Genomic DNA, 25,507 nt, shown 5'->3' on the forward strand with positions numbered 1-25,507 from the left:
CCTCCCGGGACAAATATTCCCCCGAAAATCTCCCGATTTTCAGCCGGAGCTGGAGGCCACGCCCCCTCCTGCTCCATGCGGAGGGGGGACAGCCTTTTTTCAGGTCCGCTTTCCCACGATATAAACAGCGTGCCTGCCCAATCACGTTATTCCTTACGAGGCGTCCGGCATACCGCCGATGAGCATGGTGCAGATGGAGAAGATCTTCTCAGTGGCCGCCGACCGTGTTGTTGACGTAGGGCAGTGGTCCCCAACCACCGGTCCGTGGATCGATTGGTACCGGGCCGCACAAGAAATAAAAAAAATAAAAAAAATAATATATATATATATATATTTTTTTTTTTTTAATTAAATCAACATAAAAAACACAAGATACACTTACAATTAGTGCACCAACCCAAAAAACCTCCCTCCTCCATTTACACTCATTCACACTCATTCGCACAAAAGGGTTGTTTCTTTCTGTTATTAATATTTCTGGTTCCTACATTATATATCAATATAGATCAATACAGTCTGCAGGGATACAGTCCGTAAGCACACATGATTATATAATTTTTTATTAACCTCCGTCGGACAAAATTTCAAGCGTTGACCGGTCCGCAGTTACAAAAAGGTTGGGGACCACTGACGTAGGGCATCTCCAGACGTTTGCCCAGCTCATGGAGCCATCCTTGGGGAAGAGACGGGAGGACAACAGGGTGACAAGAACTAAATCATCCAGACTAGAGATTAGTATGTTTATCTTACCTAAAAAAAATATATTTATTAATTAAATTTTACTTTATTTTGCTAAAAACATTTGTATTTTTTCTGACTCCTTATTACATATAGCCATAGAATTATACATTAAAATAAACATATTTGAAGTAATCAATTTTAAATGATCATAATAATTACTTGTCCAGGGTGTACCCCGCCTTCCGCCCGATTGTAGCTGAGATAGGCTCCAGCGCCCCCCGCGACCCCGAAGGGAATAAGCGGCAGAAAATGGATGGATGGATATTTAATTATCTGTATATATATATATATATGTATACTGTATATATATATATGTATGCTGTATATATATATATATATATATATATATATATATATATATATATATATATATATATATATATATATATATATATATATATATATACACGAGGGGAGGAGTACATTTACAGCTAGAATTCACCAAGTCAAGTATTTCATATATATATATATATATGGGAATAAGCGGTAGAAAATGGATGGATGGATGGATGATCATAATAATTCATTTAAAATGACCATATTTAATTATTAAAATAATTGCTTGTTTATCAACAACTTTGGCATTTTATTCATTACATTTTGAAGCTCTCATAAGCCAAGCTATGTTATATTCCTCAAGATTTATTTATGCAAGTTTGAAGCATCAATGATCTAAACACAGTTTTGTTTGCATATTTTCAGGATATATATATATATGTATATATATATATATATATATATATATATATATATATGTATGTATATATATATATGTATATATATTATATATATATATGTACATATATATATATATATATATATGTATATATATATATATGTATATATATATATATATATATATATATATATATATATATATATACGAGGAGAGGAGTATATTTACAGCTAGCTTTGAGTGTTCATATATATATATATATATATATATATATATATATATATATATATATATATATATATATATAGATAAATATATATATATATATATATATATATATAAATACATATATGAAATACTTGACTTGGTGAATTCTAGCTGTAAATATACTCCTCCCCTCGTAACCACGCCCCCCACCCCCGACCACGCCCCCACCTCCCGAAATCGGCGGTCTCAAGGTTGGCAAGTATGACGAGCACTACAATTGATAGAGGAAATACAACTGCTGAGAACAGTCGGACTCTGCTGCAGATATGGAAAATGTAGAGACGATTTGTTGCTGGAAGGGCATTTATTACTTTTTGGAATTCAGAGGACTGATCTTGTGGTAGAATTATGTTGGATTCCAGCGCACATTTGAATATGGGGCAACGAAAGAACAGATGACATAGCCAAGAGACCACACAAAAATCCCAGTTCGAAGAGGGCGAGGCAAAATCACTGATTAATACAGCAATTAGGGAATCCTGGTGTGACAGGTAGAGGGTGCTAGAACAGGTAGCCCTTTAGGGCCCTGGGGAGGCTATAAATAAGAGAGGAAAGCCCTGCGGCCTTCCCTTTGCCCCAAAGCCTGACTTTGAGTGTTTGGTGAGCAGACCTGCTAGCTACTGGGTAGGTGCTGATTTTATGACTTTTGTTTGATGTTAGCAACCACTACATTTTAATATTAATGCACACACCCCTTTAATATTGTGAACCAGAAACCCAATACCCTGGTAGAAGTGTGGAGTTTTGTGCACTTACACTGCTTGCCTGATATTAGTGATGGGTTGATGAGGCCTCATGAAGCGTTTCGACACATTGCAAAACTGTATTGATACTGTGTCGATACTGTGTCACTAAATAATGACATCTGCTGGACATTAAAAATCCCTACAGGCAACCTATGGACCGACTCAACTGACACTGATTTTATGACCTAGTACAGTGGTTCTCAAATGGGGGTACGCGTACCCCTGGGGGTACTTGAAGGTATGCCTGATTTTTTTTAAATATTCTAAAAATAGCAACAATTCAAAAATCCTTTATAAATATATTTATTGAATAATACTTCAACAAAATATGAATGTAAGTTCATAAACTCCGTGAAGCACAAGCTCAGGTTTGTCACTAAAATGTCTGTCAAAAAGAACTGTGAAAAGAAATGCAACAATACAATATTCAGTGTTGACAGCTAGATTTTTTGTGGACATGTTCCATAAATATTGATGTTAAAGATTTTTTTTTTTTGTGAAGAAATGTTTAGAATTAAGTTCATGAATCCAGATGGAGCTCTAATACAATCCCCAAAGAGGGCACTTTAAGTTGATTATTACTTCTAGGTGTAGAAATCTTTATTTATAATTGAATCACTTGTTTATTTTTCAACAAGTTTTTATCTATTTGTATATCTTTTTTTCCCAAATAGTTCAAGAAAGACCACTACAAATGAGCAATATTTTGCACTGTTATACAATTTAATAAATCAGAAACTGATGACATAGTGCTGTATTTTACTTTTTTTTCAACCAAAAATGCTTTGCTCTGATTAGGGGGTATTTGAATTAAAAAATAATTCACAGGGCTACATTGCTGAAAAAAGGTTGAGAACCACTGACCTAGTATATACAATAATATAAACCAAGTCATTGTATTTCATTTAGGATTATTTCATAACTTCATATAAATAAAAATATATTTTTTGTCTTTTTTAGATACAGTCAATAAATAATGTGAACATGTATCATAAAATGGAAATCTAAGAGAACGTGTTGTGAATGAGGTTGCTTGTGGACCTGGAAAATATTATTTATCTATTTTTACACATTTTTATTAAAAAAAACAACAGTTTTTCCAACGTATTCAATTTTAGACGCTTTCTCTTCTTAGTTATTATTTCTCCGGCTGTAGAAAAGACACGCTCACAGGGCACAGAGGAGGCGTCAGTGCGACACAGTTCGCGTATCGGTCACGTGACCAAAACAGCTCATGATCGGTCACGTGATTTTCTAAAAGCGGTACACGCACCGACACAGGGTTTCGCTCTATGAGCTCGACGCATGCGCCGATGCATCGGTGTTGCCGGACCCATCACTACCTGATATTGTTTTAGGTCTACCTTTTAGAATGACCTTCGTTGGGGTACTCCATTTTGATTATTGCATTTTACTAATATGTGCACCCCTTTCACTGTGTTGTTTGAGCTTTAAAGCTCTAGTTGGAGCCTTGAAGTGCACTGTGTGATTGGTTACCAGTAGCTAATGATGGGTTGATGAGGCGTTTTGACGCATTGCAAAACTGTATTGATACTGTGTCGATACTGTGTCACTAAATACTGACATCTGCTGGACATTAAAAATCCCTACAGGCAACCTATGGACCGACTCAACTGACACTGATTTGATGCCCTAGTACAGGGGTCACCAACCTTTTTGAAACCAAAAACTACTTCTTGGGTACTGATTAATGCGAAGGGCTACCAGTTTGATACACACTTAAATAAATAAATATATTGTCATTTGTAAGTTACACGTAAGTGTGATTTAAACAAGAATAGCTAAATAAATAAATGTATATACCGTATTTTCCGCACTATAAGGCGCACCGGATTATTAGCCGCACCTTCTATGAATTACATATTTCATAATTTTGTCCACCAATAAGCCGCCCCGGACTATAAGCCGCGCCTACGCTGCGCTAAAGTGAATGTCAAAAAAACGCTGCGCTAAAGTTAATGTCAAAAAAACAGTCAGATAGTTCAGTCAAACTTTAATAATATATTGAAAACCAGCGTTCTAACAACTCTGTCCCAAAATGTACGCAAATGTGCAATCACAAACATAGTAAAATTCAAAATGGTGTAGAGCAATAGTAACATAATGTTGCTCGAACGTTAATGTCACAACACACAAAATAAACATAGCGCTCACCTTCTGAAGTTATTCTTCATTCGTAAATCCTTCGAATTCTTCGTCTTCGGTGTCCGAATTGAAAAGTTGCGCAAGCGTGGTATCCAAAATGGCCGGTTCCGTCTCGTCGAAGTCATCGGGAGTCAGTGTCGCTGTTGTTCTGTGAATCCTGCCTTCCGGAAAGCTCGGACCACAGTTGTGACCGAAATATCTGCCCAGGCATTTACGATCCACTGGCAGATGTTGGCGTATGTCGTCCGGCGCTGTCTGCCCGTCTTAGTGAAGGTGTGTTCGCCTTCGGAGCTGTGTGAAAAAAGCCACCCGGCCTCTTCGCGTAAACTTCCCTTAACCACTCGCTCATCTTTTCTTCATCCATCCATCCCTTCGAGTTAGCTTTTATGATGACGCCGGCTGGAAAGGTCTCTTTTGGCAAGGTCTTCCTTTTGAATATCACCATGGGTGGAAGTTAGCATGGCAAGCTAGAACCACAGTGAAGGATGACTTCTCATTCCCTGTGGTGCGAATATTCACCGTACGTGCTCCCGTTCCACAGTGCGGTTCACAGGAATATCAGTTGCTGTGAAATACGGTAGTAATCCGTGTGCGAATGGAGAGATTGCGTCTTTTTATGAACCGGATCCTTTTCGCTTAGTAGGAGCCATTTTGTGGTCTTTACAGATGTAAACAGGAAATGAAACGTACGGTGATATCCGCGCGTTTTTTCTTCTTCTTCCGGGGGCGGGCGGTAGCTTACAGTAGAAGAAGAAGCGCTTCCTGTTCTATGGGGGCGGGTGCTTACCTTGGCGGTTGCTTGCGTAGAAGAAGAAGCGCTTCCTGTTCTACCGGGAAAAAAGATGGCGGCTGTTTACCGAAGTTGCGAGATCGAAACTTTATGAAAATGAATCGTAATAAAGCGCACCGGGTTATAAGGCGCACTGTTAGCTTTTGAGAAAATTTGTGGTTTTTAGGTGCGCCTTATAGTGCGGAAAATACGGTATATAAAAAAATGGGTATTTCTGTCTGTCATTCCGTCGTACATTTTTTTTTCCTTTTACGGAAGGTTTTTTGTAGAGAATAAATGATGAAAAAACACTTAATTGAACGGTTTAAAAGAGGAGAAAACACGAAAAAAATTCAAATAAAATTTTGAAACATAGTTTATCTTCAATTTCGACTCTTTAAAATTCAAAATTCAACCGACAAAAAGAAGAGAAAAACTAGCTAATTTGAATCTTTTTAAAAAAAAAATTAAAAAAAGAATTTATGGAACATCATTAGTAATTTTTCCTGATTAAGATACATTTTAGAATTTTGATGACATGTTTTAAATTGGTTAAAATCCATTCTGCACTTTGTTAGAATATTTAACAAATTGGACCAAGCTATATTTCTAACAAAGACAAATCAGTATTTCTTCTAGATTTTCCAGAGCAAAAATTTTAAAAGAAATTCAAAATACTTTGAAATAAGATTTAAATTTGATTCTACAGGTTTTCTAGATTTGCCAGAATAATCTTTTTGAATTTTAATCATAGTAAGTTTGAAGAAATATTTCACAAATATTCTTCGTCGAAAAAACAGAAGCTAAAATATTTATTATTCTTTACAATTAAAAAAAAATAAATTTACTTGAACATTGATTTAAATTGTAAGGAAAGAAGAGGAAGAAATTTAAAAGGTAAAAAGGTATATTTGTTTAAAAATCCTAAAATAATTTTTAAGGTTGTATTTTTTCTCTAAAATTGTATTTCTAAAAGTAATAAGAAGCAAAGTAAAAAATAAATGAATTTATTTAAACAAGTGAAGACCCAGCACGGTGGAAGAGGGGTTAGTGCATCTGCCTCACAATAAGAAGGTGCTGAGTAGTCTGGGGTTCAATCCCAGGCTCGGGATCTTTCTGTGTGGAGTTTGCATGTTCTCCCCGTGACTGCGTGGGTTCCCTCCGGGTACTCCGGCTTCCTCCCACCTCCAAAGACATGCACCTGGGGATAGGTTGATTGGCAACACTAAATTGGCCCTAGTGTGTGAATGTGAGTGTGAATGTTGTCTGTCTATCTGTGTTGGCCCTGCGATGAGGTGGCGACTTGTCCAGGGTGTACCTCGCCTTCCGCCCGATTGTAGCTGAAATAGGCTCCAGCGCCCCCCGCGACCCCGAAGGGAATAAGCGGTAGAAAATGGATGGATGGATGGATGGAAGACCCATCCATCCATCCATTTTCTACCGCTTATTCCAAGTGAAGACCAAGTCTTTAAAATATTTTCTTGGATTTTCAAATTCTATTTGAGTTTTGTCTCTTTTAGAATTAAAAATGTCGAGCAAAGCGAGACCAGCTTGCTAGTAAATAAATAAAATTTAAAAAATAGAGGCAGCTCACTGGTAAGTGCTGCTCTTTGAGCTATTTTTAGAACAGGCGACTGATCTGGTCCTTACGGGCTATCTGGTGACCGCGGGCACGGCGTTGGTGACCCCTGCCCTAGTATATACAATAATATAAACCAAGTCATTGTATTTAATTTAGTATTATTTCATATCTTCATTTAAATAAAAATATATTTTTATCTTTTTTAGATACAGTCAATAGATATTGTGAACATGTATCATAACATGGAAATCTAAGAGAACGTGTTGTGGATGATTGTGGACTGGGAATTTGTTTTATTTTATTTTTTTACACATTTTTATTAAAAAAAAAAAAAAAAAAAAAAAAAAGTTTTCCCGACGTATCACATTTTAGACGATTTCTCTTAGTTATTATTTCTCCGGCTGTAGAAAAGACACGCTCACAGGGCACAGAGGAGGCGTCAGTTCGCGTATCGGTCACGTGACCAAAACAGCTCATGATCGGTCACGTGACTTTCTAAAAGCGGTACGCGCACCGACACAGGGTTTTGCTCTATGAGCTCGACGCATGCGCCGATGCATCGGTGTTGCCGGACGCATCACTACCAGTAGCGGTTTCAGCTATGGGGAACATGTCATTAGAACATGGGCCCGCGGGCCAAATTTGGCCCGCCGTGTAATTTCACTTGGTCCTTGAGGCGATATCAAATCAACACTAACACTGGCCTGCCGATTATATATTGCGGCGGTGCCGCGGTAACACCGCATTCACCGCTAATTCTAATACTTGCCAACCCTCCCGGGAGTCTTCCAAAATAAGGCGCCCCTCCCGATAATCATCACGTCTGCGCTTATCAGCCAGTCCAACGAGTGCTGGCCCAGTCACATAACATGTGTGGCTTCTGCACGCACACACAATTGAATGCAAGGCATACTTCATCAACAGCGATACAGGTTACACTGAGGGTAGCCGAATAAAAATCTTTAAAGGGGAACATTATCACAATTTCAGAAGGGTTAAAACCATTAAAAATCAGTTCCCAGTGGCTTATTTTATTTTTCGAAGTTTTTTCAAAATTTTACCCATCACGCAATATCCCTAAAAAAAGCTTCAAAGTGCCTGATTTTAACCATCGTTATATACACCCGTCCATTTTCCTGTGACGTCACATAGTGATGCCAACACAAACAAACATGGCGGAAAGAACAGCAAGCTATAGCGACATTAGCTCGGATTCAGACTCGGATTTCAGCGGCTTAAGCGATTCAACAGATTACGCATGTTTTGAAACGGATGGTTGTAGTGTGGAGGCAGGTAGCGAAAACGAAATTGAAGAAGAAACTGAAGCTATTGAGCCATATCGGTTTGAACCTTATGCAGGCGAAACCGACGAAAACGACACGACAGCCAGCGACACGGGAGAAAGCGAGGACGAATTCGGCGATCGCCTTCTAACCAACGATTGATATGTGTTTGTTTGGCATTAAAGGAAACTAACAACTATGAAGCTAGGGTCGATATTCTTCTCTTGATCATCTTCGGTGGCATAAGGGACGGTGTGAGCCAAGACATCCAGGGGGTTTAGCTCGCTCGTCTGCGGGAACAAACTGCCGCCATTGCTTGCCGTGCTACCGAGGCCCTTTGTCCCTGAATTGCTCACACACTCCGGCAGATTAAATGGGGGGTCTGGCGGCAGATTTCTTTGACTTTATCGTTGGAAATGCATCTGCTTTGAGTGTCGCAGGATATCCACACATTCTTGCCAAACTGTCGTAGCATAGCTTTCGTCGGTAAAGTGTGCGGAACAAACGTCCAATTTCTTGCCACTTTCGCATCTTTGGGCCACTGGTGCAACTTGAATCCGTCCCTGTTCGTGTTGTTACACCCTCCGACAACACACCGACGAGGCATGATGTCTCCGAGGTACGGAAAACAGTCGAAAAAAACGGAAAATAACAGAGCTGATTTGACTCGATGTTTGTAATGTGTTTGAGAAAATGGTGGTTTGCTTCCCGTTATGTCACGTTGTGACGTCATCGCTCCGAGAGCGAATAATAGAAAGGCGTTTAATTCACCAAAATTCACCCATCTAGAGTTCGGAAATCGGTTAAAAAAATATGGTCTTTTTTCTGCAACATCAAGGTATATATTGACGCTTACATAGGTCTGGTGATAATGTTCCTCTTTAACACTGTTAGAAATGTACGCCACACTGTGAATCCACACCGAACAAGAATGACAAACACATTTCGGGAGAACATCCGCACCGTAACACAACACAACAAATAAACAAATACCCAGAACCCTTTGCAGCACTTACTCTTCCGGGACGCTACAAGGTGTGTGTGTGTGTGTGTGTGTGGGGGGGGGGGAGTAGATTTCGTGGTAGCGGGGGTGTATTTTGTAGCGTCCCGGAAGAGTTAGTGCTGCAAAGGATTCTGAGTATTTGTTCTGTTGTGTTTATGTTGTGTTACAGTGCGGATGTTCTCCGGAAATGTGTTTGTCATTCTTGTTTGGTGTGGATTGTTTTTTATCATCAATCAATCAATCAATGTTTATTTATATAGCCCTAAATCACAAGTGTCTCAAAGGGCTGCACAAGCCACAACGACATCCTCGGTATAGCCCACATAAGGGCAAGGAAAAACTCACCCCAGTGGGACGTCGATGTGAATGACTATGAGAAACCTTGGAGAGGACCGCATATGTGGGTAACCCCCCCCCCCCCTCTAGGGGAGACCGAATGCAATGGATGTCGAGTGGGTCTAACATAATATTGTGAGAGTCCAGTCCATAGTGGATCCAGCATAACAGTAAGAGTCCAGTCCACAGTGGGGTCAGCAGGAAACCATCCCGAGCGGAGACGGGTCAGCAGCGCAGAGATGTTCCCAACCGATATACAGGCGAGCGGTCCACCCTGGATCCCGACCCCGGACAGCCAGCACCCCATCCATGGCCACCGGATCTGTGTGTCTCCCCTTCCACAAGGGATAGGGGGGAGCAGAGGAGAAAAGAAAAGAAACGGCAGATCAATTGGTCTAAAAAAAAAGGGGGGCTATTCAAAGGCTAGAGTATACAAATGAGTTTTGAGATGGGACTTAAATGTTTCTACTGAGGTAGCATCTCTAACTGTTACTGGGAGGGCATTCCTTAGTGCTGGAGCCCGAATAGAAAACGCTCTACAGCCCGCAGATTTTTTTTGGGCTCTGGGAATCACTAATAAGCCGGAGTTCTTTGAACGCAGATTTCTTGCCGGGACATATGGTACAATACAATCGGCAAGATAGGCTGGAGCTAGACCGTGTAGTATTTTATACGTAAGTAGTAAAACCTTAAAGTCGCATCTTAAGTGCACAGGAAGCCAGTGCAGGTGAGCCAGTATAGGCGTAATATGATCAAACTTTCTTGTTCTGGTCAAAAGTCTAGCAGCCGCATTTTGTACCAACTGTAATCTTTTAATGCTAGACATAGGGAGACCCGAAAATAATACGTTACAGTAATCGAGACGAGACGTAACGAACGCATGAATAATTATCTCAGCGTCGCTAGTGGACAAAATGGAACGAATTTTAGCGATATTACGGAGATGAAAGAAGGCCGTTTTAGTAACACTCTTAATGTGTGACTCAAAGGAGAGAGTTGGGTGGAAGATAATACCCAGATTCTTTACTGAGTCGCTTTGTGTAATTGTTTGGTTGTCAAATGTTAAGGTGGTATTATCAAATAAATGTCGGTGTTTAGCAGGACCGATAATCAGCATTTCCGTTTTCTTAGTGTTGAGTTGCAAGAAGTAAGCGGACATCCATTGTTTAATTTCATTAAGACACGCCTCCAGCTGACTACAATCCGGCGTGTTGGTCAGCTTTAGGGGCATGTAGAGTTGGGTGTCATCAGCATAGCAATGAAAGCTAACACCGTATTTGCGTATGATGTCGCCTAGTGGCAACATATAAATACTAAAGAGTGCAGGGCCAAGAACCGAACCTTGGGGGACTCCGCACGTTACCTTAACATAGTCCGAGGTCACATTGTTATGGGAGACGCACTGCATCCTGTCAGTAAGATAAGAGTTAAACCACGACAAGGCTAAGTCTGACATACCAATACGTGTTTTGATACGCTCTAATAAAATGTTATGATCGACGGTATCGAAAGCAGCGCTAAGATCAAGAAGCAGCAACATAGATGACGCATCAGAATCCATCGTTAGCAGTAGATCATTAGTCATTTTTGCGAGGGCTGTCTCTGTAGAGTGATTTGCCCTGAAACCGGATTGAAAAGGTTCACAGAGATTGTTAGACATTAAGTGTTCATTTAGCTGCTGTGCGACAATTTTTTCGAGGATTTTCGAGATAAACGGAAGGTGGGACACCGGCCGGTAGTTTACCATGAGGTCAGGATCGAGGTTAGGTCTTTTGAGCTAAGGATGAATAACCGCTTTTTTGAATGCTAGTGGAACAGTGCCAGAGGAAAGTGATACGTTTATAATATTTAGCACTGATGGACCTAATAATACAAAAAGCTCCTTAATAAGTTTCCCAGGAAATGGGTCAAGTAAACATGTTGTTTGTTTTGTCCCATTGACACATCTTAACAATTCCTCTAGTGTTATTTCATCAAAGAGAGAGAAACTATTTTGGAGGGCGGTATCCTTCGTAGATACAGTCGTATCTGTGTTAATAACACCCAGTTGTAGCTGCGATGCATTGTCTTTAATCTCCTTTCTAATGAGTTCAATTTTCTTATTAAAGAAATTCATAAAATCATCTGCTGAGTGGGTGGAGCTACTGGGAGGAGTCCCTTGTTGGGTTAGCGATGCTACTCATTTTTGTTGAGGTGGATGAGATTTGAGTAATATTTAGCTTTAGCTAGGGTAAGCATGTGTTTATAAGTTATTAAACTATCACTCCATGCTTGATGGAAAACCTCAAGTTTAGTAGCGCGCCATTTGCGTTCCAGCTTTCTACATGATAATTTATGGGCTCTAGTTTCTTCTGTAAACCATGGGGTGCGCCTTTTAGGGGCTCTTTTAAGCTTTAGCGGTGCTATACTATCAATGGTGTCGCGCAGGGCGTCGTTAAAGTTGTTAGTGAGGTTATCAATAGAGCCGACATAATTTGGGAATGGTGCCATTACCGAAGGCAGTAGGCCAGCAAGAGTCATCGTTGTGGCAGCATTAATGTTGCGGCTGCTATAGTAGTTATTATTATTAGTTTGTTGACAATGAGTCAGAACTTCAAATTTTATAAGGTAATGATCGGACATTACTTTAGTATATGGGAGTATCGTAACTTTGGAGGTGGTGACACCCCTGACCAGCACTAGATCTATCGTATTTCTGTTGCGATGCGTAGGTTCATTTATTATTTGTGTAAGACCACAGCTATCAATTATAGTCTGGAGCGCCATGCACTGAGGGTCCGATGGGGTATTCATATGGATATTAAAGTCCCCCATTATGATTATATTGTCGGCGTGCGTCACTAAATCAGCAACGAACTCTGAAAATTCACTGATGAAGTCCGAATTGGGTCCTGGGGGGCGGTAGATAACAGCCAGGTGGAGAGGCAGCGGTGTGACAAACCTCATAGTAAGCATCTCAAACGAGTTATATTTATTATTTAGGTTCGGGGTAAGATTAAAGTTTTTATTGTGTATGAGTGTACTCCCCCACCCCTTTTGATGGGACGGGCAATATGCGCTCCCGCATAGCCAGGAGGAGACGCCTCACCCAGCGCAAAGAAATCGTCTGGTTTGAGCCAGGTCTCGGCGAGACCAATAACGTCAAGATTATTGTCTCTAATGACCTCATTAACTAATAGCGTTTTGGAAGATAATGATCTTATGTTTAAGAAGCCCATATTATAGGTAGTGGGCTGTTTTGAGGAGTTTTTGTTGAAATTATCCGTAGTAGCAATATTAATAATGTTGTGTTTATTATGTGTAGTGCACTTTAAATAATTTCGACCATATCTAGGAATTGATATGACGGGAATTTTCCGATTGTTTGCTTGATGTTGTAATAAACCGAACGCATCATAACTTGCCACCTCAGTAGAGTGCATGTCTACTTCTGACACAGAAAAAAATAATAATTTTGAGTTGTGTATTGTTCTAAAATAGTTGCTATGTGTGCAGGTATTATCCAGCCTGGCGCTGGCTAGTTCTATTTTAACAAACTTCTCACCCGGACTAGCGCTTCTTTGAGGATTAGCCTTTCGCTTTGTTGTTAGCCCCGCTCGGCATCCCCGCTTCTGCTTCCGCTCACACCGCTTACGTGTCTTCCGTTGACGGTCCCCGCTGGCACTTGACTCCGCTGCTTTAGAGGCCGCTGGATGTAGCCAGCGAAGAATCCCCATGTTAGCGAGGAGGTCGAAAGTACCCGCATCTTTCAGCCTATAACGGCCCGATCTATCCACATCCAGAATCGTCTGTCGGTCGTATCTGATCACGAAGTGTCCACGCTGTGAGCCAGCCATGAAATAGACAGAATTGACGGGTATTTTTGCCAAATCGCTCTACACTTCCAAGAGCGTCTGCAAGCCGCTGCCATCAGGGCGCCGCCATCTTGTCATTTTTATACTGGTAACCTCAGTGTAACCTGTATCCCTGTTGATGAAGTAAGCGTTGCATTCACTTGTGTGTGCGTACAGAAGCCGCACATGTCTTTTGACTGGGTCTGAACGATGTTAGAATGGATGAAAAGCGGACGTGACGATAGCTCTTAAAGTACGTTAAAAGCAGTGCATTTAAGGCACGGCCCCCCCAAGATTGTGGTCCGGGTGGACGAGATATAATGACTGATGAACACCTTTGTTCGATAATGAAGGTTGCCTCAGCTCAAAGCCTGAGCCCCGACATTAATGAACTAGCATCCAAGAAAAGATGGCAGGTATCTGGCTTGGGCACATCAGATTAGATCAGTGTGTTGCAAACTGAGCAGTTTAAAGTCCTGAATGGATGTTTTATTCATTGTTATTTTATTTTCAAATGTATTAGCCTGTGGAAAACGTTGATGTTGATATTTACCTCAGAAGGCTGAAAATAGAAAAGAGGCATTCCATTTTTATTTAAATTGTATTTTAAATGCCATTGATATTTTTAAATTATTATTATTATTTTGCATGTCACTATAAAGTTATATAAGCCTTGCTTGTTCAATATTCAATGCAAAACTTGTTTGGGTCCCTATTAAAAGGTTAATTTGTTCAACCTTGATCCGCGGCTTTGTTCAGTTTTAAATTTTGGCCCACTCTGTATTTGAGTTTGACACCCCTGCATTAGAATTGTATACATGGTTGCTGCATTCAAGTCCATCCGGCTCATTCAAACTTTTACTACCCCTATAGCTTCCAGGTACACGGTCAGTCTCTCCAGTCTCCGGTATTAGTTGGCAGGCCTGGTTTTAATAGGTTTTGAACTTTATTTTGATAATGTGTATTTTTAGATGATGTTTCAGTGTATTTGTTGAATTGTATTGCTTTTTACTAATGTCACGATACCTGCCCACAGGCAGGAGTGCAAGATATAGCGCACTATTTAGGGACCGCCATGTCCCTTTGGGACAGAGGACCCGATTGAATTTGTAAGGTTTTATTATTATTCTTTATTAAACCGCCGCCTCTTTGAGCTTTAATTTGACCCCCTTAACATGCTTCAAAACTCACCATATTTGACACACACATCAGGACTGGCGAAAATTGCCATCTAATAATAAAACCAAACCCCAAAACTCAAAATTGCGCTCTAGCGCCCTCTAGGAAAAAACACAGACAAAACGGCCTGTAACTTCCAGTAGGAATATCGTAGAGACATGAAAAAAAAAAACTTTATGTAGGTCTGACTTAGACCTAGATTTCATACACTAACATCCTTCAGCAAAAATGAACAGGAAGTTAGTTGGCAATTCCCCCTTTAAAACAAAAATTTCGTAAAAACATTCATTTTTGTCTCTTTGAGCTGTAATTTGACCCCCTTAACATGCTTCAAACTGACCAAACTGGACACACACATCAGGACTGGCGGAAATTGCGATCTAATAAAAAAAACAAACCCGAAAACTCAAAATTGCGCTCTAGCGCCCCCTAGGAATAAAACACAGACAAAACTGCTCTTAGGAAGAAAACACAGACAACATTGCTTGTAACTTCCGGTAGGAATGTCTTAAAGACATGAAACAAAAACCTCTATGTAGGTCTCACGTAGACCTATATTTCATCTATTGACAACCCCCAGCAAAAATCAACAGGAAGTTTGCAATTCCCAGTTTTTTTTAATTGTATTTATATATATTTTTGTTATGTTTAGTTTGGTTTTGTGTAAATCAGAATCAAAATCGGAAATACTTTAATAATCCCCGAGGAGAAATTAGTATTTTCAGCACAATCCCATTCAATGCATATTTGATATGTATACAATATTGTCTGTAACCTAAGTGCTCACCCTGAGGATACACACTTACAGTAGGTACAGTAAGTGGCGGTAGGCACCGATAACGTTGGTTGCGACCCGCCATACAATGAAGAAGAAGAAGAAGAAGAAGAAGAAGAAGAACACTGTCTTGCATTCTTGTTCGCAACACGCGACAGTTATGTTTGTTGGCTACCTACACCAGTGTTTTTCAACTTTTTCTGAGTCAAGGCACATTTTTTTCCATTGAAAAAATCCAGAGGCACACCACAAGCAGAAAACATAAAACAATGAAACTCAGAAGCCAATATTGACAGTAAAAAGTCGTTCTCACAGTTGTTGGATATGAATTTAAACCATAACCAACCATGGATTATGTCTTCCTTGAACGCTGTTCCCCCGCACCTGCTTTGCAATCAAGACTGTTTAAGTTGTGCGGATGCTATCCGTCTTTGTGGGGACATTGTTGATTTATTCAGTCAATCAGTGTTTACTTATATAGCCCTAAATCACGAGGGTCTCAAAGGGCTGCACAAGCCACAACGACATCCTCTCAGATCCCACAACAGGGCAAGAAAAAACTCAACCCAATGGGATGACAATGAGAAACCTTGCCGGGGACCGCAGATGTGGGGGATCCCCCCGCCCCCCTTGGGCGACCGGTGCAATAAATGTCGAGTGGATCTAGCATAATATTGTGAGAGTCCAGTCCATAGTGGATATAACATAATAGTGTGAGAGTCCAACATAATAGTGTGATTGTCATGTACGGATGTACTTTGTGGACGCCGTCTGCTCCACACGCTGTAAGTCTTTGCTGTCGTCCAGCATTCTGTTTTTGTTTACTTTGCAGCCAGTTCAGTTTTGCATAGCCATCCTTAACCTTTAATGCCTTTTCTTAGCAGCACTTGCCTTTTGTTTATTTTAGCTTTAAGCATTAGATACCTTTTTACCTGCACAATGCCTCCCGCATACTGTGATCGCAACAAACCATGTTCCCGACATCTACAAAGCAATTAGCTACCTGCTGCCACCTACTGATATGGAAGAGTATATTTGCAGAATACTATTACTGGTTTGCAAAAAATATTTTTAACCCAAATAGGTGAAATTACATAATCTCCCACAGCACACCGGACTGTATCTCACGGCACACCAGTTTACGGAACAGTGGTTGAAAAACACTGACCTACACTACTAGTTGATTATTGTTTTCTTTTGTGCTATGTTTGTTACCTCAAGTTTTCCCAAGTTTGAGATTGCATTTAGAGAATAAATTATCATCTCGCCTGCATTCTGCTTCCGGACGACCTTTCTGCATCTTGGGGAAAGGACCACCGCAAAAGTATGCAACCTGAACGTAACAGAAGACTGCCAGCACAAAGTTTCCCCACAATGGAAGATATTGAGGTATTTGATGAGGGGATTTGGCGGGTGCCGAAAGAGAGCCTTCGCTACACACCGGAGGAGAATGAGCTGTTGATGTGGGGGCCAAATGGCATGCTGGTCCCAATCAACTCTGTTTGTTTGCACGTCAACGTAGGCCAAAGCCAACCTAAGCGGCTTCGACATGCCATTCCGACGTCCGGACTTCATCAAACTCTCCACCAGATCAAAGCGAAGTGGAAGCAGCCATCACTCACTTTGCAAAGCCATTAGCCACAACGCTAACCAGTCGCAGCGCAATGATATCACGCCAAAGGCGCACTCTGGTGTAATTTGCTATTTGTCGTTTTATAGTAAATGGGCCAAGACTTTTTTTTTTTTTTTTTTTTTTTTCACCACACTCAATTTAGCTCTTGAATCAAACTACAAATGACAAATCTCACCGTTTAGATAAAAGACAGAGATTCAGAGAAAAGACACGGCTCTCAGATAAAATGGTGCAGAGAGAATATAACAAGAGCTCAGGCCTGAGTGTCCATCAAGTGAGTGCCGTTCGGCTCTCCTGGGCATTTTGCCAACTCTTAATATGAAATGCTATTAAAAAAAAAAAAATCTCTTTTTCATTAAAAGGGATTCCCCAGCAGGGAGATCAATCAACCTCTTGCAGCTATGAAAAATACCTCCACCCAGAAAAAGAGTAAAACCTTATTTTTAACTTCTGCATTAATTTGAGTACGGAGAAGCTATCATCAATGACTGCTGGTGTATTTGAATATTTTAAATGCAAACTACATATTGCTTGCATGAACATAATAAAATGAGTATATTGATCTTCCTATCATACTTCTATGTGCTAACTACCGTATTTTCCGAACTATAAGGCGCACTTAAAAACCGTATTTTTCCTCAAAACTTGACAGTGCGCCTTATAATCCGGTGCGCCTAATGTACGGAATAATTCTGGTTTTGCTGACCGACCTTGAAGCAGTTGTATTCGGTACATGGTGTAATAGTAGACTATTGTATTTGTGACCAGTAGATGGCAGTCAAACATAAGAAATACGTGTAGACTGCAATATGATGGCAATATGACTGAAGTAAACAACACCAACATTTTATATGTTCCATTGAAAATATAGAACATTACACACGGCGCTCAAAAATATATCAAAATGTTTTAGTACGACTTTGGTAATCTATGAAGCCGCACCGCTTGATGGATTGTACTGTGCTTCAACATACGAGTATTATTATGGTGTGTGTATAAGGTAAGACATATATGATATGGCGTTAAGTTTTGAAATATTATGCAAAAGCAACTTTTCTTACCCTGCTGATATGTATTTGGGTCTGCATAAATCCTCAAAATTAGCACGCTTCCGCCTTTGTAGTCTGTGACAACACCGTAGTCAATAAGCTTTTTCTTCTTCTCTATCTTCTTGTTATGGGACATTCATCCTCCGCTGTTGCCATTTCTAATATAAAGTAGTGTAAAGTTATTACTTATATCTGTCAGTAAACTCGCCATGAAAGCGCTAAAACATACCGGTGTAGTGAGTTTGTATTATGCACCTAAGGAACTTTAGTTATTAGAGAGTTCCGGTCGGACGGTTTTTCACGGGACACATTTCCGACGGATGAGGAGCTGCTGCTCTATTATTGTATTAAGTAAAGTCTGAATGTCATTAAAACAGTTAGCTCCGTCTTTTGACACTTCTCCCACACCCGTCCTTGCACGCTACACCACTACAACAAAGATGACAGGGAGAAGAAACGGTCGAAGGTGAGCCACGTAAATAAGACAAACAAAACGGTGCATCCTGAAGCGACTGTCACCACAACATAATCTATTCAACATTTTGACCAAAGAACAACCATTACATGCTATGTAGACCACAAGGAAGTGTTTTCCATTTCGAAAAATAATAATAATAATAATATGACTCCTTTAATGCGCCCTATAATCTGCTGCGTCTTTTGTATGAAAACAGATCAAAAATAGACCATTCATCGGCATTGTGCCTTATAATCCGGTGCGCCCTAGGGTCCGGAAAATACGGTATTATATAATTATTACGGCATAGTATTAATTAGGTATTTCTGTAATTTGTTAGTTTTAAAGTACCACACATATTAAGGGTATGTGAGGGGTATGCCAGAGGCAATTCTCATCAAGATAAGCCAGCGCAGTTCGGAGCCAAAGCACTGCCAGTAAAATTTGGTATTGGAGAAAAAAAGACATGGAAAAAGTTGTATTGGCACCAAAACAAGTTTTGGCCACAAATAAATACAAACATTGGTAAATGGTAAAATGGTAAATGGTCTGTATTTATAAAGCGCATTACTATATCTGGAATTAGAGATGTCCGATACATGCTTTAAAATGTAATATCGGAAATTATCGGTATCGTTTTTTTTTATTATCGGTATCTTTTTTTTAAATTTTTTTTTTTTTTTTTAATTTTTTTATTAAATCAACATAAATAACACAAGATACACTTACAATTAGTGCACCAACCCAAAAAAAACTCCCTCCCCCATTCACGCAAAAGGGTTGTTTCTTTCTGTTATTAATATTTCTGATTCCTATATTATATATCAATATATATCAATACAGTCTGCAAGGGATACAGTCCGTAAGCACACATGATTGTGCGTGCTGCTGGTCCACTAATAGTACTAACCTTTAACAGTTAATTTTACTCATTTTTATTATTTACTAGTTTCTATATAACTGTTTTTATATTGTTTTACTTTCTTTTTTATTTAAGAAAATGTTTTAAATGTATTTATCCTATTTAATTTTATAAATTAAAAAAAAAAAGGACCTTATCTTCACCATACCTGGTTGTCCAAATTAGGCATAATAATGTGTTAATTCCACGACTGTGTATATCGGTATAGGTTGATATCGGTATCGGTAATTAAGAGTTGGACAATATCGGAATATCGGATATCGGCAAAAAAGCCATTATCGGACATCCCTATCTGGAATGATACCTAAAGTGCTTTACATTATACGTCACATTCACATACTGATGGCGTAAGATTAAAACATAAAAAAAAAAAAAAAACACGCTTATTTTTTAGTGGATACTTTTTTGTATCATATGTTTTTCAAGGTTTCTTTAATGGTACCTGGAGGTAAAACAGTTATGCAGACATTTGTAATTCAGCGTCAAGACAGAATAAAGCAAGCAAACGCAATGTGTATCAAACATAAAAACATTTTAAAAATCCACAAACAATCACCAGTATACAGGCACACTGTAGAAAAATAAAATACAATACTGTGGAAGTCACTTCCTAGCGGTCCCACTGTCAGACACGGCACAGGAGCCAAGCGTGCAGGTTTTAACAAGGTTTTAATAATCAATTGTTTTAATCAAAGTTCTCTCTCCAGCAGGACGCGACTTTCCAGTCACGTCCGTATCCTCTCTCTCTCTCTTGCTCCCGGCCGCTTGCTGTTGAAGACAAGAGATGATTAGATTAACACGTACCACCTGTGAAATCTAATCACCTGCCAGCTGTGTCTCGCCGTTAGCACTGCCACGCCCCCGTTTGATGGTGCTCTGTCCTCAGCACCATGGACAGAGGCGGTGACCTTTGCTCCTGCAGGCAGCGCTGGCAACATCTCCCCCCACAAATACCTACTAAACCAATAAAAATCATTGTGATTTAAGTGCTGTAGCAAAATAAATACATTTAAAAAAAAATAAAAAAATCACAATGTGATAGGCTTATTTAAGTTTTTAGAGCCATTTTTTTATATTTGTGTAGATGGTTATTGTTTTTGTGTGTTTCACAGGTTTTTATTTTTTTTACTTTTACTTTTTCACATCGGCTTCTCTTTTTCCACGGTTTCGCTTATCTTTTTTATGGCTTCAAATTAATGGCCGTGATTTGCCATGTAAGCCCCGCCTCCTCCTGTCTTCTTCGGGGTTTTACTTGCAAGCCCAAGTCTAGTACACACTTGTAAAGAACATAATGTCACAGCTGTCTTGAGTTTCCAATAATTTCTACAACTCTTATTCTTTTGTGATAGAGTGATTGGAGCACATACTTGTTGGTCACCAAAAACATTCATGAAGTTTGGTTCTTTTATGAATTTATTATGGATCTACTGAAAATGTGACCAAATCTGCTGGGTCAAAAGTATACGTACAGCAATGTTAATATTTGCTTACATGTCGCTTGGCAAGTTTCACTGCAATAAGGCACTTTTGGTAGCCATCCACAAGCTTCTGGTTGAATTTTTGACCACTCCTCTTGACAAAATTGGTGCAGTTCAGCTAAATTTGTTGGTTTTCTGACATCGACTTGTTTCTTCAGCATTGTCCACACGTTTAAGTCAGGACTTTGCGAAGGCCATTTTAAAACCTTAATTCTAGCCTGATTTAGCCATTCCTTTACCACTATTGACGTGTGTTTGGGGTCATTGTCCTGTTGGAACACCCAACTGTGCCCAAGACCCAACCTTCGGGCTGATGATTTTAGGTTGTCCTGAAGAATTTGGAAGTCATCCTCCTTTTTTATTGTCCCATTCAAAGCACCAGTTCCATTGGCAGCAAAACAGGCCCAGAGCATAATACTACCACCACCATGCTTGACTGTTGGCATGGTGTTCCTGGGATTAAAGGCCTCACCTTTTCTACTCCAAACATATTGCTGGGTATTGTGGCCAAACAGCTCAATTTTTGTTTCATCTGATTTCACATGGACAAAGATACGACCGTCTGGAGGAAAGTTCTGTGGTCAGATTAAAAAAATATCCTCCAAAAAATATGGTATTTTTTCCGTGTTTGCGTTTATTTGTTGCCAAAACCTGTTTTGGTGCCGATTAAACTTTTCCCACGTGTCTTTTTTTTCCCCAATACCAAGTCTTAATGGCAGTGTTTTGGCTCCATAGCAAAGCAGCCGTTACCATGGAAACCGGAGTCAAATGGAAGAAGGACAACAAGGAACAAGGGCCATAGGTAGCAGGATGTCTCCCTTTTCCTGCTTGTTGGAATTGAGAATTGTGTTTATTTGCTTCAAACAATCATCACTGAAAGATAGTTCTAAAATGGTGAATCTGAAAATTAACAACAACTTGGTGAACTTTATTCGAGATTGAAGGAATACGCGTAGGAGATACAGTTCTCCTTCACTGCACTACTCTTAACTCAAACATGAGCAAAGACCATAGGTGCCGAGCATCCACTTGGGATTGATGACAACATTCAATCTTTAGAAAACATTTTGAAACAACAATCTTGTTGTTAATTTTGTGACGAGTTTAGTCCGATTAACTTAATGAAAAAGTCACAAATCATATATTCTATACTTAACAAAACCTAACCAAGATTTCATTGTGCCAGATAATGAACGAATGACACAATCATCTCAACTTTGGACACACTGCTCACGAGCAAACAAAGAGCAAACTTGGTCAACAGCCATACATGTCACACTAAGGGTGGCAGTATGAACAATTTCAACACTGTCATAAACATGTGCCATATAGTGAAACCACACTAAACACCAATGACAAACACATTTTTACCCCATATTTGTTCCCACTAGTCCTTAATTTCGTTATATGCAAATATAATGACAATAAAGTCCATTGTATTCTATTCTATTTTGGAAGAATATATGCACAACACAACATAAACACTACAGAACAAATTCCCAGAATTCCCTGCAGCACTAACTCTTCCGGGACGGACGCTACACTACAAACAAAGGCCATTGGTGGATCTACATCTAACATTCACTGTAATGATACCAAGTACAATAGCGTATCTAGTCGATACTACTATGATTACATCGATATTTTTTAACATCACAAAATCTTCTTTCGTTTTTTTTTTTATTTATATTATATTTATGAACTCAGGAAATACATCCCTGGACACATGAGGACTTTGAATATGACCAATGTATGATCCCGTAACAACTTGGTATCAGATCGATACCTAAATGTGTGGTGTAATCCAAAACTATCAAACAATTTTAACGGAATTGTAGATAAAACATGTTCGAAGAGAAAGTGAGCAGATATTAACAGTAAATGAACAAGTAGATTAATAATTAATTTTCTACCACTTGTCCTTAATAATGTTGACAAAATAATAGAATGATAAATGACACAATATGTTACTGCATAAGTCAGCAGACTAAATTAGGAGCCTTTGTTTGCTTACTTACTACTAAAAGACAGGTTGTCTTGTACGTTCACTATTTTATTTAAAGGGGAACATTATCACAATTTCAGAAGGGTTAAAACCATTAAAAATCGGTTCCCAGCGGCTTATTTTATTTTTCGAAGTTTTTTTCAAAGTGCCTGATTTTAACCATCGTTATATACACCCGTCCATTTTCCTGTGACGTCACACAGTGATGCCAATACAAACAAACAGCAAGGTATAGCGACATTAGCTCGGATTCAGACTCGGATTTCAGCGGCTTAACACTATCTGATAAGATAATTACTAACAACTATGAACTAGGTTTACAGCATATGAAATACATTTGGCAACAACATGCACTTTGAGAGTGCAGACAGCCCATTTCAGGCGCGCTAAGAACATATATTTTTCCACGATTTCAGCACTCAGGTTAACCATACCTAAATAGACACAAAATACTGCATTACACAAGACTACCCGAATGTACTCGAATGATTGGGAAAAAAAAAATGTTTTTAAGCTAAATATTTGGTAAACACAGTTTATGTATAATAATTTACATAAAACCGCGAGTAATGAATAAAGTTTTCATCAATTAATATATTCTGTAGACATACCCTCATCCGCTCTCTTTTCCTGAAAGCTGATCTGTCCAGTTTTGGAGTTGATGTCAGCAGGCCAGGGAAGCTAGGGTCGATATTCCTCTCTTGATCAGCTTCGGTGGCATAAGGGACGGTGTGAGCCAAGACATCCAGGGGGTTTAGCTCGCTCGTCTGCGGGAACAAACTGCCGCCATTGCTTGCCGTGCTACCGAGGGCCTTTGTCCCTGAATTGCTCACACACTCCGGCAGATTCAATGGGGGTCTGGCGGCAGATTTCTTTGACTTTATCGTTGGAAATGCATCTGCTTTGAGTGTCGCAGGATATCCACACATTCTTGCCATCTCTGTCGTAGCATAGCTTTCGTCGGTAAAGTGTGTGGAATAGAGATGCGCGGATAGGCAATTATTTCATCCGCAACCGCATCATCATCATGGGACGGCGTGGCGCAGTGGAAGAGTGGCCGTGCGCGACCCGAGGGTCCCTGGTTCAATCCCCACCTAGTACCAACCTCGTCATGTCCGTTGTGTCCTGAGCAAGACACTTCACCCTTGCTCCTGATGGGTGCTGGTTAGCGCCTTGCATGGCAGCTCCCTCCATCAGTGTGTGAATGTGTGTGTGAATGGGTAAATGTGGAAGTAGTGTCAAAGCGCTTTGAGTACCTTGAAGGTAGAAAAGCGCTATACAAGTACAACCCATTTATCATTATCATTTATCACAAAAGTCGTCAACCATCCGCCATTCACCCAAACTAACATTTAATCAAAACCGCACCCGCCCGCCATCCGCCATCCGCCCGTTGTTATATATCTAATATAGACGATGCAAGGCATTAGTGAGGTTATAAAGCTTTTGCCTGTTAAAGAAAGGAGACTGATCCAATGCAGCAGAGACATTCAATGAGTGCCACGCTGTCACGGCCCAGACGCACACCAGTGCACAATCATCTGGGAGCCGCGCTGAGCGCACCTCCAAGCGCGCTCGCGCCACTCAAACTGCTGCAGGCAGCTGCGTTCTATCTTGTTTTAACATCCTGTGGCACTCTTCTGGGATCACGGCGGACGAAACTGCTCATGCTCAGGGTGTTTGTGGAGATTCGGGGTTTTGCACAAATGTGATGCACCATGTTAGATGTCCCGGTTTTGTGACTGTCGTAGACATAAACAGCGTCACAGCTCTTGCAAATCACGTAGCCAGCATTACTATCATCCTGATTTACAACCTCATAAAAACGAGTCCACGCTGAACTTTTCTGGCCTTTTTTTCCCCTGGTCTTTAGTACCGTATTTTCCGCACTATAAGGCGCACCGGATTATTAGCCGCACCTTCTATGAATTACATATTTCATAATTTTGTCCACCAATAAGCCGCCCCGGACTATAAGCCGCGCCTACGCTGCGCTAAAGTGAATGTCAAAAAAACGCTGCGCTAAAGTGAATGTCAAAAAAACAGTCAGATAGTTCAGTCAAACTTTAATAATATATTGAAAACCAGCGTTCTAACAACTCTGTCCCAAAATGTACGCAAATGTGCAATCACAAACATAGTAAAATTCAAAATGGTGTAGAGCAATAGCAACATACCGGTAATGTTGCTCGAACGTTAATGTCACAACACACAAAATAAACATAGCGCTCACTTTCTGAAGTTATTCTTCATTCGTACCGGTAAATCCTTCGAATTCTTCGTCTTCGGTGTCCGAATTGAAAAGTTGCGCAAGCGTGGGTTCCAAAATGGCCGGCTCCGTCTCTTCGAAGTCATCGGATTCAGTGTCGCTGTTGTTGTGCAGCAGTTCTGTGAATCCTGCCTTCCGGAAAGCTCGGACCACAGTTGTGACAGAAATATCTGCCCAGGCATTTACAATCCACTGGCAGATGTTGGCGTATGTCGTCCGGCGTTGTCTGCCCGTCTTAGTGAAGGTGTGTTCGCCTTCGGTCATCCATTTTTCCCACGCCGTTCGCACTCGTGATTTGAATGCCCTGTTGACACCAATATCCAGCGGTTGGAGTTCTT

At 40.0% G+C, this 25,507-nt stretch overlaps 1 long non-coding RNA gene across 1 annotated transcript in view; it reads left to right on the top strand.

Moving 5' to 3' along the window:
• Nucleotides 1-2,291: 2,291 nt before the first annotated feature.
• LOC133617438 (uncharacterized) overlaps nucleotides 2,292-25,507 on the top strand; it is a 41,914-nt gene continuing 18,698 nt past the window's right edge. Inside the window, exon 1 of the long non-coding RNA XR_009817014.1 lies at nucleotides 2,292-2,308. This is a non-coding gene — a long non-coding RNA (uncharacterized lncRNA). The remainder of the gene's footprint in view (nucleotides 2,309-25,507) is intronic.

This window comes from Nerophis lumbriciformis, linkage group LG16 (genome assembly GCF_033978685.3).
Source record: "Nerophis lumbriciformis linkage group LG16, RoL_Nlum_v2.1, whole genome shotgun sequence".
Taxonomy (NCBI): domain Eukaryota; kingdom Metazoa; phylum Chordata; class Actinopteri; order Syngnathiformes; family Syngnathidae; genus Nerophis; species Nerophis lumbriciformis.